The following is a 12,730-nucleotide window of genomic DNA, read 5'->3' on the forward strand; positions in this document are numbered from 1 at the left end:
TCTATAATAATACCTTTTTATTTTTATTTTTGTTGTTACTTTTCTGCATTTTTTATAGTTAATGTTCTTGTTCTTGCATTTTTACAATGTTTGTCTATTCATGCGTGTTTCTCGCACCACAAAAAAAGACTTGAGACAGTAAACCTATCAACTTAGAACCCAACCATGATCTAACTTGAGTCCTAGATTAATCATCAAGATCATTTGTTGAAGATATTTTTTTTCTTATCAATGCTTTAGTGTATTCTTAACGTATATTTTACTTTCTTAATCATTAGCATTGATCTTAAAATATGGATGGATAATGTCCCGATGCATGGTCATTTTGATTGTACTATCTTTATTTTTTTCATTTGAATTTAGCTTTTTTGTTTGTCTATATATACCATTCCTCTGTTATGGACTATATATTAGAGAAAATTATATTTTCTTCTCTTAAAAAATATTGAATTATATTCTCTTTCTCTCTAAGTTAAAATCTACGCTCTATATTCTTAGTTAACACTTTATTCCATGTTAATATATTCAAAGCTTTAATGCACATTATTATATTCTAAAACCCTATTAAAATTAAATTTTATATTCTGAAATCATAAAATTATTAGTATAATATTCAAAATCAGTTATATTTGACATTGTGAGTTATAAAGAAAGGAAAAAGTTCTTAAAGTGTGGCTTAAATTAATTGCTATCTTATATATATATATATATATATATATATATATATATATATATATATATATATATATATATATTAAGTATAATATATAATCATAAATGTAACTATTAAAGGAGAAGATTATAATTCAAACATATCTTAAGAGACAAGAGTATAATCTACTTGTTATATATATTTACTTATTCAGAAAAGAAAACATATTTTTTAACATAAAAGGAGAATCAAGTATAATTCAAGTCTTTTCTAAGTTATGAAAGTGTAAGTTACTCTTTAAGTATATGGAGTATACTGCATTTATGATCCAGAATTGAGTATGTACTCAGACATACAACTACTTTTATTATCCCATTAAAAAAAAATTAAGGAATTATCCCATTAAATTTAGCCAGTTATGTTTAATTAAATTGTTGTCTATATTGTGAAGCTAATTTTCAACTCAATATTTATCTCTATGAGCTGTCTTGCAAATGATTCATGGCTTAAACCAGAGAGGACACGGCTATTTGAGAGTTTAAGAGGGGGTGGGAGAGCTTTATATAGAATAGAAAGGAGTAAATGAAAGAAATGGAAGATTGTGGAGAAACTTGATGGGTTTATTTTTTCCTTATAGTACCATTTTTTTTAATTTGAGAGAATTCAAAAATTATATTGGAGGAAGATTTTAGACGGTTTAGATATATTTTTCAAATTCAATCTATATTAATACTCCCTCCGGTTCTATTTACAAGAGAAAGTTGACTTTTTAGATACACTGAATAATGTATGTATCTAGTCAAGAACCTAAACCAAATACATAAATTATTTAATGTATCTAAAAAGTAAATTGTCTCTTGTAAATAGGACCGGAGGGAGTATAATATTTTAAAAATTAAAAATATATTAATTATAAACATTCATTTATCATTGCCAACATAAATGCTCTTTTATAAATGGTTAAAAGTTAGTGGGTTTGGGGGACTAAATAATTATTTAATTTTAATTGTTTCATTTTTTTTTGAAGGACTAAATAATTATTTAATTTTAATTGTTTCATTTATTTTATGTTTTTATTTTTATACATATGATAATAATTATTTATTAAAATTAAATAATTTACACCAAATAGCAAGACCATGGATATATCTTTGGTTTAAACACCGACCGAAAGAAGCATCAATATTTAGCATCCATGACGTCTTAAATGTGATTATCTCAAGTAGATAAAAGATATAAGGCTCCTTATACACATTCATTCATTTCGTTTTCAAGAAGAAAAAAATGGAAGAAGAATAATGACACAGGGTGGTTTTTTTCCTTCATAAACAGGGTGGTTGTTCAGTCACTCAAATATGTTTTCAATAAATAATTGCATGATATTATTTTGAAGTGATATTTTTTTTGCCCCCACTTTGCATGTTCATTTGTCTAATTAATTACGTAAAGTATCCTTAAGATTGGGCTACCAGACGGATTTGTGTGGAGGAGAATCACAAATCCTTTGCGCGATGAAAGTTAAGCTTCTCATTTATCCCGTATCACCAATTTTGCTAATAAAAATGACCTACTTGAATCTCTTGATTTTATAACATGGTTGAATGAAGTAAGCAAGGCGTTTATGAGATTTTGGTGGCTTAAGACGAACTTATAATTTAGGTCTTAAATATTGAGTACGTAAAAATTTAAATTTTCAAAGTGTGAAAATAATTTACTTTTTACTACTTTACGAAATTATCTAACAAAAACATCAAAATTTATACAAAAAACATTGAGTTTTTAATTTAATATTCAAAATCTTGTACAAACATTTCCAACTGTCATTTCTAGATACAAAGTCACTAATAATTATGTCAACATCAATATGTTCTATAATATCTTTCTCAACATCAATAGGTTGTGGTGGGTTTATAAAAACATTAATTTTTCAAACAATTGGAGAAAAGTCACTCTAACTAGGGATAACAAATGGATGGGTAAAAGATAAATCATCACTAATCAATTTAACACGACAAAAGCTTTTTCCTTACAGACGAGGTCAATCAAATGGATCCAATAGACATCAAAATTTCCTCTCATAATTAAAACATGTCCAATGATAGATTACCCTCAATTGTTTAGCCTACCATTTTTTTTTCAAATAAGGGATGTGGGGTGGTTTCTTTTGATTTTGACGGAGGAGTTTTGGATGGTGTGGAAGCCTAGGAATTTGAACTCCTCTTATAACATCACAATGACTTATAAATGAGTAAACAAAGAACTAAATTCGTTTACTAACAACCACATCTCCCTTTAAAATTTATATAATTTTTTTAGGATCTAATGAACTCCATTTTTTTTTCCAAATTTCGTACTTATTTTTTAGGGCCTAAGATGGTCACCCTGTCTTAAATACGACCCTGAAAGTAGCCACACCTTCTAATTTGATGAAGCACTCTACACTCAAATTAATGACGGTTGGAGCTAAAAGATACTATGTGTGAAGGGGATTACTTCCTTCTTATGGTTTATGGAGGGACTTGGATCCTGGATCCTCTCATAGATTCACTTCTCTCAAACAAACAAATTGAGAGGGTTGAAGAGAGAAGATGAGACAAATTATAGGTGTGAGAATAATTAAGAAAAATAGAAAAGAAATGAGATGTAAAGAAATTTTGTATAAATATATATATATATATATATATATATATATATATATATATATATATATAATAAAAAAGATTCAAGCCCTTCATGCAGTGGGTGTAACAGCCCATAGTGTTGTTATTTTTCATAATTCAATATGATTTAGTAATCAAAACTCAAAATACCATATTACAATATGTTGAGGAAGTCATTGATCTCAAACTTCATTTCAACTCTAGTGTAGCATAGTAGATACTTTCATTTAGTCTACTAAGAGCAACACCAATGATGTTCTTAAGAGTGTTCCATAGCTTCAAGAACAGGTTCTACTTTTGTATCCCATTGAAGTTGAGTGACATGGAGGGCCAAGCTGGAGAACCGTTCTCCAGGGAGAACAAGTTCTAGCAGAAAATGGTCAGAAAAAGCAGATGAATGGGAGAGAGAAGATGCAAAAAGCAGATGAACAAGTTCTTCAATATCAGTTTTTTCTCTTCAAATATCATCTCAGACCTGATTTAAATATGTGAGAACAGTTTAAAAAGAATAAAAATGATAGAATTAAAAAAACAAAAAGAAAAAAAAAGGAGTCGGCGATGGATTAGAAGTGGAAAGAGGAAGTTGGAGAGTTTGATGGCATATTTATGTGCTGGGTTGTTGCGTTAACTCTCTTCTTATATATAAAAGTCAACCCGGGTGATTATTTTAGCCCTAATTTTAACCTAAAACCTAAGCTAACTTTTACTGTATTACCCCTGACCTATTTTGAGACCCCATACAATCTTCTTATATATAAAAGTTAACCCGGGTGATTATTTTGGCCCTAATTTTAACCTAAAACCTAAGCTAACTTTTACTGTATTACCCCTGACCTATTTTGAGACCCCATACATCTTCTTATATATAAAAGTTAACCCGGGTGATTATTTTAGCCCTAATTTTAACCTAAAACCCCCTTACCTATTTTGAGACCCCATACAATCTTCTTATATATAAAAGTTAACCCGGGTGATTATTTTAGCCCTCTTCTTATACATAAAAGTTAACCCGAGTGATTATTTTAGCCCTAATTTTAACCTAAAACCTAAGCTAACTTTTATTGTATTACCCCTGACCTATTTTGAGACCCAATACAATCTTCTTATATATAAAACTTAACCCGGGTGATTATTTTAGCTCTAATTTTAACCTAAAACCTAAGCTAACTTTTACAGTATTACCCCTGACCTATTTTGAGACCCCATACAATCTTCTTATACATAAAAGTTAACTCGGGTGATTATTTTAGCCCTAATTTTAACCTAAAACGTAAGCTAACTTTTACTGTATTACCCCTGACCTATTTGGAGACCCCATACAATCTTCTTATATATAAAAGTTAACCCGGGTGATTATTTTAGCCCTAATTTTATCCTAAAACCAAAGCTAAATTTTACTGTATTACCCCTGACCTATTTTGAGACCCCATACAATGAACCAAAGTTCACTCCAAAAGCCAAACAATTTTTCCCTATTTTCCCTCCTCTAATCCGCTAATACTAATCCCAAAACCCAACAATTTAGATATGCAACAAATCAGATACGCAGAAAATCACGTTATTTTTCTTAATGTGATGCCTTTCATCAAATTTTCTTCTTATATATAAAAGTTAACCCGGGTGATTATTTTAGCCCTAATTTTAACCTAAAACCAAAGCTAACTTTTACTTTATTAACCCTGACCTATTTTGAGACCCCATACAATGAACCAAAGTTCACTCCAAAAGCCTAACAATTTTTCCCTATTTTCCCTCCTCTAATCCGCTAATACTAATCCCAAAACCCAACAAATCAGATATGCAACAAATCAGATACGCAGAAAATCATGTTATTTTTCTTAATGATATGCCTTTCATCAAATTTTCTTTTTATATATAAAAGTTAACCCGGGTGATTATTTTAGCCCTAATTTTAACCTAAAACCTAAGCTAACTTTTACTGTATTACCCCTGACCTATTTTGAGACCCCATACAATGAACCAAAGTTCACTCCAAAAGCCTATCAATTTTTCCCTATTTTTCCTCCTCTAATCCGCTAATACTAATCCCAAAACCCAACAAATCAGATATGCAACAAATCAGATACGCAGAAAATCACGTTATTTTTCTTAATGTGATGCCTTTCATCAAATTTTCTTCTTATATATAAAAGTTAACACGAGTGATTATTTTAGCCCTAATTTTAACCTAAAACCTAAGCTAACTTTTATTGTATTACCCCTGACCTATTTTGAGACCCCATACAATGAACCAAAGTTCACTCCAAAAGCCTAACAATTTTTTCCGTATTTTCCCTCCTCTAATCCGCTAATACTAATCCCAAAACCCAACAAATCAGATATGCAACAAATCAGATACGCAGAAAATCACGTTATTTTTCTTAATGTGATGCCTTTTATCAAATTTTAATCTCTATCTATTAATCTTTCGACCTCGATCATTTTTGCGTTATTCTATTTGCCTCATCTTTCTCATTCCTTTTGTATTTTCAATTTTTCTTAATTGATTTTCTCTGCAATTCCTTACTCTAAGCTATGCTGATATCTATCAGGTAGAGATTTTGTGTTTTGTTATATCTTAATCATGATTTTTGGTTGATGTACTTTTTCATGGTAACGCAGGTGGTTGTTTGTTGTTGAGTTTAATAGTGGAACTTAGGCATGGCAACAAAACCCATACCCGCGGTTACTCGCCCGAACCAAACCCAATTTGACGGGTTTTCCCCGTTTTGACTGGGTTTGGGTATGGGTATGGGTTTTACCCGATTTCAAAATATGGGTATGGGACGGGTAACGGGTATATAGGTACCCACCCCGAACCCATACCCAACCCCGTCCCAAATGTAAAAAATTACTTTATGATGATATGTCATGTTATTTTGTTTGATAATTGTCATTTTAATAAAAACTACCATTGATATTTAAAGGATCAACTAAATCAATCCGTCTAACAAATGTTAAAGTGAGCGTATTGTTGGATAATGTATTACAACGTTGCTTTTGGGGACGAAAAAAACTTCTATTTTTTATTTAAAAAAATTATTCAATACGGGGACGGGGATGGGGCGGGGATACCCGAACCCGTTGGGGACGGGGATGGGATTCAATTTCTCATCCCCGTTGGGTATGGGTAGGGTAACGGGTAAGTATATTCAAATCGGGTATGGGGACGGGGAAGGTAAAACCCGTCCCCACCCCGCCCCATTGCCATGCCTAGTGGAATTGAAGTTCCTTTTCATATTGCTCTGGGAGGAAGGAGAACGTGGTGAAAGAGAAGGAGAAGGATAGGAAGGTCGAAGAAGCTAAAATTGAGGAATCTGTTGATGCTGATCAAGAACACCGTTCATCCAAGCAAGAGGTTGAAAATAATGGTATGAATTTGATAACTTGGATTCATTCATTTGTGGTATTTTTGTGATCATTGTTCTTGAATTTATTGTATCATAATTTGATTGTTTTGAACTAAAATTCAGCATATTTTGCATTCTTATTAAAAATGATTAGAATCACCATAAAATTGGTACCAAGTTGAATAGGAATAAACACCAAGTTTTTAAGAGTTCTGCAATTGTTTGTGGCCGATTTGCGTTGCCGCTACTTTCAATATCAAATACCAATTTTTGATGATGACTTGAGTAGCAGATCTTTTGATATACATGTTGTATAAGCTGATTGAATTTCCCAACCACGTTTTTCAATCTATTACCCCTTACTCCTCCGCTTCTTCCCTAACTGCCGTAACTGCACTCTTTTTTTTTGGATCTATATCGTACAATCACAGGAAAATTGCCGGCAACTGGAAACGGAAGATAGTTGTGCGCAGAATTTGTGAAGCTGCACAGATCAAGTTGGGTGCTCTGATGGTTGGCCGAAAAACAAAGTGACAACAACTAATCCACACACCCACGAAAACACAAAATCATCCGATCCTAACAAAAGCACGACTCTGCTACACAGAAACAGCAGCAAAAATGCTGTCAAAACAGAAAAAATGCAGACAGAAAAAATCCAGCCAGCAAAACGGTTGCAAAACTTGCATTGATATAACTTGCTTCTATTACGACATATAAGATAAAGTGTAATCATTGTTCACCTGTGGTATAACAGGACTCTCTTTTGAAGGAATTGGTCTCAACTTGCTCCAATCAAAGAGGATATGATGTGTTCAAACATCTTAGTTAGGAGTGTTTTTGTCTCTCTATTTTTACTCAAATGCGGAAATGATCCCCCATTCAAAAATACTCACTTTTAGTCGTTCTTAAAGATTTTTAAACTTAAAAAATTGTACGACTTATGTGTCAACTTTCTTTTATTTTGGAATAATATGTTTTTCTTGACAAGTATTAAAAACAGACGAATTGGTGTCTTTTTAGTCGGTAAGACCCGTGCGGAGCACGGGTCGGTGGTCTAGTATCCATTCCTTTTAACAAAATTAAATTAAAAAACTGATTTTGTTATTAAATATATATTACAAAAATAGAAGATATAAAGAAAATAAATAGTTTGGTAAAAAAATAGAAATGTGTGGGGTCTATTGTGGGACCCTAAAAAGTAATATAAGAACACAAATATGGTTCTTGCATTGGAGCAAAAATGAGTGATAGTTCTTAAATCCTATGTGTCATCCATGAGCCCACAAAAATTGATTGAAGAACAAAATTTTGGTTCTAGCATTGGAGATGCTCTAATGAGTTCTATCACTACAAGAAATTTGTCATATAGCAACGGACACCTTTAGCAACTGTCAACAGAACCGTCGGTATAGATGAGTGTTGTTGTTGTTATAGGGTCTCTCGATAAACGCACCCAACTTTCACCAAAATTTCTTTTCCTCCAAAACAACCCTCTCTTTTTTTCACTCTCTCTTATAACTTTTTCACCTTTTTCTTTTCTCACAACAAAATAACAAAAATCACCTTCTCTCCAAAACTTAATCGATCCTCAAAACCAAATCTTCTCCATCCTTGTACTCGTGATCGATCCTTCCTCTTAGTCAATCCTTCCTAACCACCGCTTTTCTTCGTTAGCACCGCCGCTTCCGCTCTTCTCTCTGAACCCGTGTTTCCTTTATAAGCACAACTGCTTCTCTGATCCTCTGAACCGGTGTTTCCTCAATCTCCTCCATCTTTCTTTTCTGATTCTCGGAACTAAGGTAAGGGAAAATCCTCAGTTCTATAAAAACCCCCAAATCTGTATTTTTTTCTTTCAAATCTCATACTCTTAGGTTCTAATTTAATTGGGTTTGTTTTTTTTTCCTCTCTTTCATCAGATCTTGAAGTTATTTTGTTGCTTTGAGGAGATTCTTGAAGAAATTTCAGGTGAGTAGAATGTTGATTTGAGATTGGGAATTTTTCGTACTACTCTTCGGGTCTTGGTTTAGAAATTGTTTGTTGTTTTAGATTTGTTGAGTGATATAAGCATGTAGGTTTGTTTCTTTGTAGAACATTGAAATTTTGGATCTTAGTTTTCAGGCCCAAAGCTCAGACAAGTCTCTTTGTAGAGTTTCAGAATGTTCCAATTTTTACGAACCAATTTTTGGTGGGTGAGGTTTGAATTTGATTGATCTACTTCATATTGAATTCAATGGTTTTCAGAAATTTCTAATTTTCAGGCGAGATTGTATGAAATCTAGTGATGGGTCATTTTTTTTTATATTTTTATATAGTAAATGAATGGTTTCATGTTAACTAAATTTGTCATAGATTGTGTTTCTTGGTTTTTAGAGAATGGAATTTTAATTGCCCTGAATATGGATATTTTTTCTGCTACATTTGCTTGAACCTTGAGATTTGGAGAATTGATTTTGTTCTTCTCTATTGCAGCTTTGAAGGGTTCATACTTGAAAATATGATAAGGTTATTCTAATGTTAAAATCTATCTTATTCATAATGAATTTAAGATAGGAGAAATTTATTTTTTATTTTTTTCATTTTGGTCATGGAACTTATATACAGGAGGAGTTTGTTGAGCCTGCTGATCTTGATGCTAAAGATAAGAGATTAATGTCAATGATTCTTGCAGGTACTACTTGAAATGCTTCAAAATTCCTCGTGGGTTTGAAATTCTTCTCTGCATATTTGTTTTTTACACATCCAACAATTATAATACTTTTGACATGATTGTCAAACATTTGCAGCCGTGCATATTATTATGACCTTGTAAAAGGAAATTCAATAGTTGTTGGTATATTAGGTTTACATTTCTTTGATTTTTTTTGCATCTGTTGGATAGTCACCCATGAACTGTTCTACACATTAGTTATTTGGTAACTGATGAGTTGAATTTTAACCAAAAAAATCTACGTTGTTATTACTTTTTTTATTAGTAAAAGTGTCTCTTCACCCCGTAATGCATTTTTTTATGTCGTAGATAATTACTTTATCCCATAGTGATTATCTCTGAACTCCATTCGTTGGATAATGTTTGAAAACTTTGAGTTGTGCTTTTAGCACTATTAGGTTTCTGAGGTGATTTAAATATGAAGTTTCTTTTGATCTGAAGTCTTGTAAATTCATCTAACTGTTACGGTTATTGATTTGAAATTAGTTTTTTTTCCGGTTTGAAACAAAAAAATGGCACTTGAAGGCCTTTGTTTGCTTAACATTGAAAATCAAATTGATGGTTTGAAGTACCCCAAACTTGGTATGATGTTGGATTATATTCTCCGGCATCGGCCAAAGTTATTGGAGTCCACTGAAATTAGAGACCAGCACCTTCTTTTTCCTTCAAGCACATACGTTGCCATGATCAAATTTTTAATGAAGTGCTTTGAGTCAGAGTTGGAGAAAAATAAGTCCTTAGAAGGATCGACTAAACTTGTGTCATCAGTCAAGACATTCTGTGGTTCCTAGAACACTCTATGTCATTTGAAAGTTCTGTTGAGTTGCATGTCACTGCTTCCAAAGCATTAGTTATAATTGGTTCACATATGCCAGAGGTCAGATGTTATAGTTTCTTTATTGCTTTCTTTTTGTGTGGTGTGTTTGGTTTTGTTTCCTGTTGGGGTGTTGTGTTTGTGTTTAGGGGCTGCATTTTGCTCCTTAGCAATTGATATGTCTGAAATTGAAATTATTATTGCAGGTTTGCTACTAGGCTGATAGGGGTTAAGAGAATGCTAAATTTCAAAAGAATAAGAATGGAGAGCACATTGAATCGAGTGTGGTACAAGAGAATTCCATTATACAGCTAATGAAGGTCTTGTCAATCTTATGTTGCAGTTTCGTGTCAATGCTTCTTCATGTTATTTGGTAGATCTTCTACGATCCATCACCATCACCGTCCAAAGAGAAGTTTTCACCTGAATATCAGTTCCAAAGAGGTATTTAAAATACAAATTGGTTTAGGAATGATGTTGTTAATTGAGTCATTACCAGGAAGGGAAATATGTGTTGAAGAAAACTTGTTTAATTCTTCTTTTTTGATTACATGAGTTTGAAAGTTCCTTGAAGAATAAAACTACTAAGTTTCAAGCACTGCATGTGAATTTTTACAAAGAGAAAGCCTCTTCCTCTTCAAGGTACTTCCTATACCATTATCATACGAGGTACTAATTAGCATCATTTTTTGTGGGAGTTGAACTTTTAATACACTGAATTTACTGGTAGTATGATATTTTGCCAGCCACTGAAATATGTATTTGTGATTGCTATGAAATTCGGTGCTAAGGATACAATAGACCAAGTTATTTTTCCTAATTCTCTTTTTAGCTTTTTAATAATTGTGATTTGGATATTTTGATTTTTGTCATTCTGATTGTGATTTCTTGTGCTGAGTTAATATTGATATTAAAATATGATCGAGATGATAGTGGGAAAAATGTTAAACCTACTTTTACATGGCATAGGCGTTTTTTTGTTAACGAGATTTCTTTTAGGATTAAGTGTATTTTCTCCTTGTTGTGTTTTGTTATCGTAGGATGTAGGCTTTGTGTTGTGTGTTTTCTGGTGGATTATAATAATTCTCTCTCTCTCTCTCTCATGTTGCAGACGAGTGAATTTGTTAAGGTGAGAGGCAGTGGCAAGTTTGAAGTTTACTTCCTTGCAGCATCCGCTGAAGTGTGTGCCGGCTTCAAATATGATTCAACGACTGTGTTGATAACATTCTCTGTTCCAGTTCCTTAAGAGGAGATGCTTAAATCGTTAATAGAAATCCGAGCTTAAGTCATAAATAAGTTGTATTAAGTTAATTCTATAAGGATAAGAGCTTGGTACCACGTAGCTTTGTTAGTTTGTAAGATTTTAGTTTCACATGTTTGTAAGACTTGTTAATTTGACAATATAATTTATTCAAAAAAATTTTGACTATATAATTGAAATTTTCTTTTATGATGCTTTAAATATTGTGTGGTGCATATAATAAAACAGTGTAAAACTTTTGTTATTAAAAAACTATTTGGTTTAGACAAAAATATTTATTTGTAAAAAAAAAAAACAGACTTATAGCAACGGGCAGTCTGGTCCTATACCAACTGATATACAGGTTGGCTAAAGCAATTAAACAGGTGTAAAATGTCGTTGCTATAGCTCTGAAATTTTTAGCAACAAGCTAGTTATCCGTTGGTATAAGCTATTGGGACGGCACTTCTGCCGTTGGTATAAGCATAGTATCCTAGACGGCAACAGGTGGGCGTCGGTATAGGTTTTATGATCTATACCAACGGTTTTTTGGACTTTTACCAACGGTTTCTGCCGTTGCTAAATGGCAAATTTCTTGTAGTGTATATTATTAAAGTTAGTTTTACATGACTTTTGAAGCAAGAGGGGCAAATACCACTATCATCTCTTGGTCTTGGATTTGACGTCTTCATCTTCCAGAAAAAAAGAAAAAATAACAAATTTCTTATGTGACTGACTTATAATAATAGTGTTTAGACTTTGACTCTTCTGAACCATCGGAACATTGCTTCTTCTGGCCTATGTCCACGTTGTTCTTCCTTTGAGGAACTCTTTCTTCATTGCATTAGAGACTGCACAACCTTAACACATCTCTGACATGTTTTAGCCTTTACCTTTGTTGAGTTTTTCTCTAATTCATATGCTTTGAGTTGGCTTAAGCAGGGACTTACTTTTGGTCCAATATAATATGGTGGTGGAGGCTGCCATAATGCCAACGCTTAAGCAGGGACTTACTTCTCATAATGCCAACGTTTTTGCCATCGGGGTGTAGCGGTCCTGGTGAAATCAAAATTCTAGTTGCTTCTCTAATTTTACGATCTCTACATACCGTATTGCCATGGAAGCCCACAACTTGTCTGCAACTCCCACATGTCGCTTCCCTAGCTCTTTGACCTCGTCTTGCGAATAGATGGGTATAGTGGAACTCTTATAATCATAATTGCAGTATTATTAACGTTGATGTCAGTTGTTTAGGCAACCCTATTAGAGTGGGATTTGGAGGTTTACTTCGCCACCATTCTTGG

The 12,730-nt window shown here is 32.7% G+C and overlaps 1 long non-coding RNA gene across 1 annotated transcript; it reads left to right on the plus strand.

Annotated features, from left to right (window-relative positions):
* The first annotated feature begins 9,865 nt into the window (after positions 1-9,865).
* LOC146956085 (uncharacterized) lies at positions 9,866-11,592 on the plus strand. Its single transcript, XR_015018998.1, has 4 exons — positions 9,866-10,249; positions 10,393-10,630; positions 10,743-10,828; positions 11,298-11,592. It is a non-coding gene; the product is annotated as an uncharacterized LOC146956085 (long non-coding RNA).
* Positions 11,593-12,730: the final 1,138 nt, after the last annotated feature.

Source organism: Medicago sativa, chromosome 1 (genome assembly GCF_051527215.1).
Source record: "Medicago sativa cultivar Bolivia chromosome 1, Bolivia_mono, whole genome shotgun sequence".
Classification (NCBI taxonomy): Eukaryota; Viridiplantae; Streptophyta; class Magnoliopsida; order Fabales; family Fabaceae; genus Medicago; species Medicago sativa.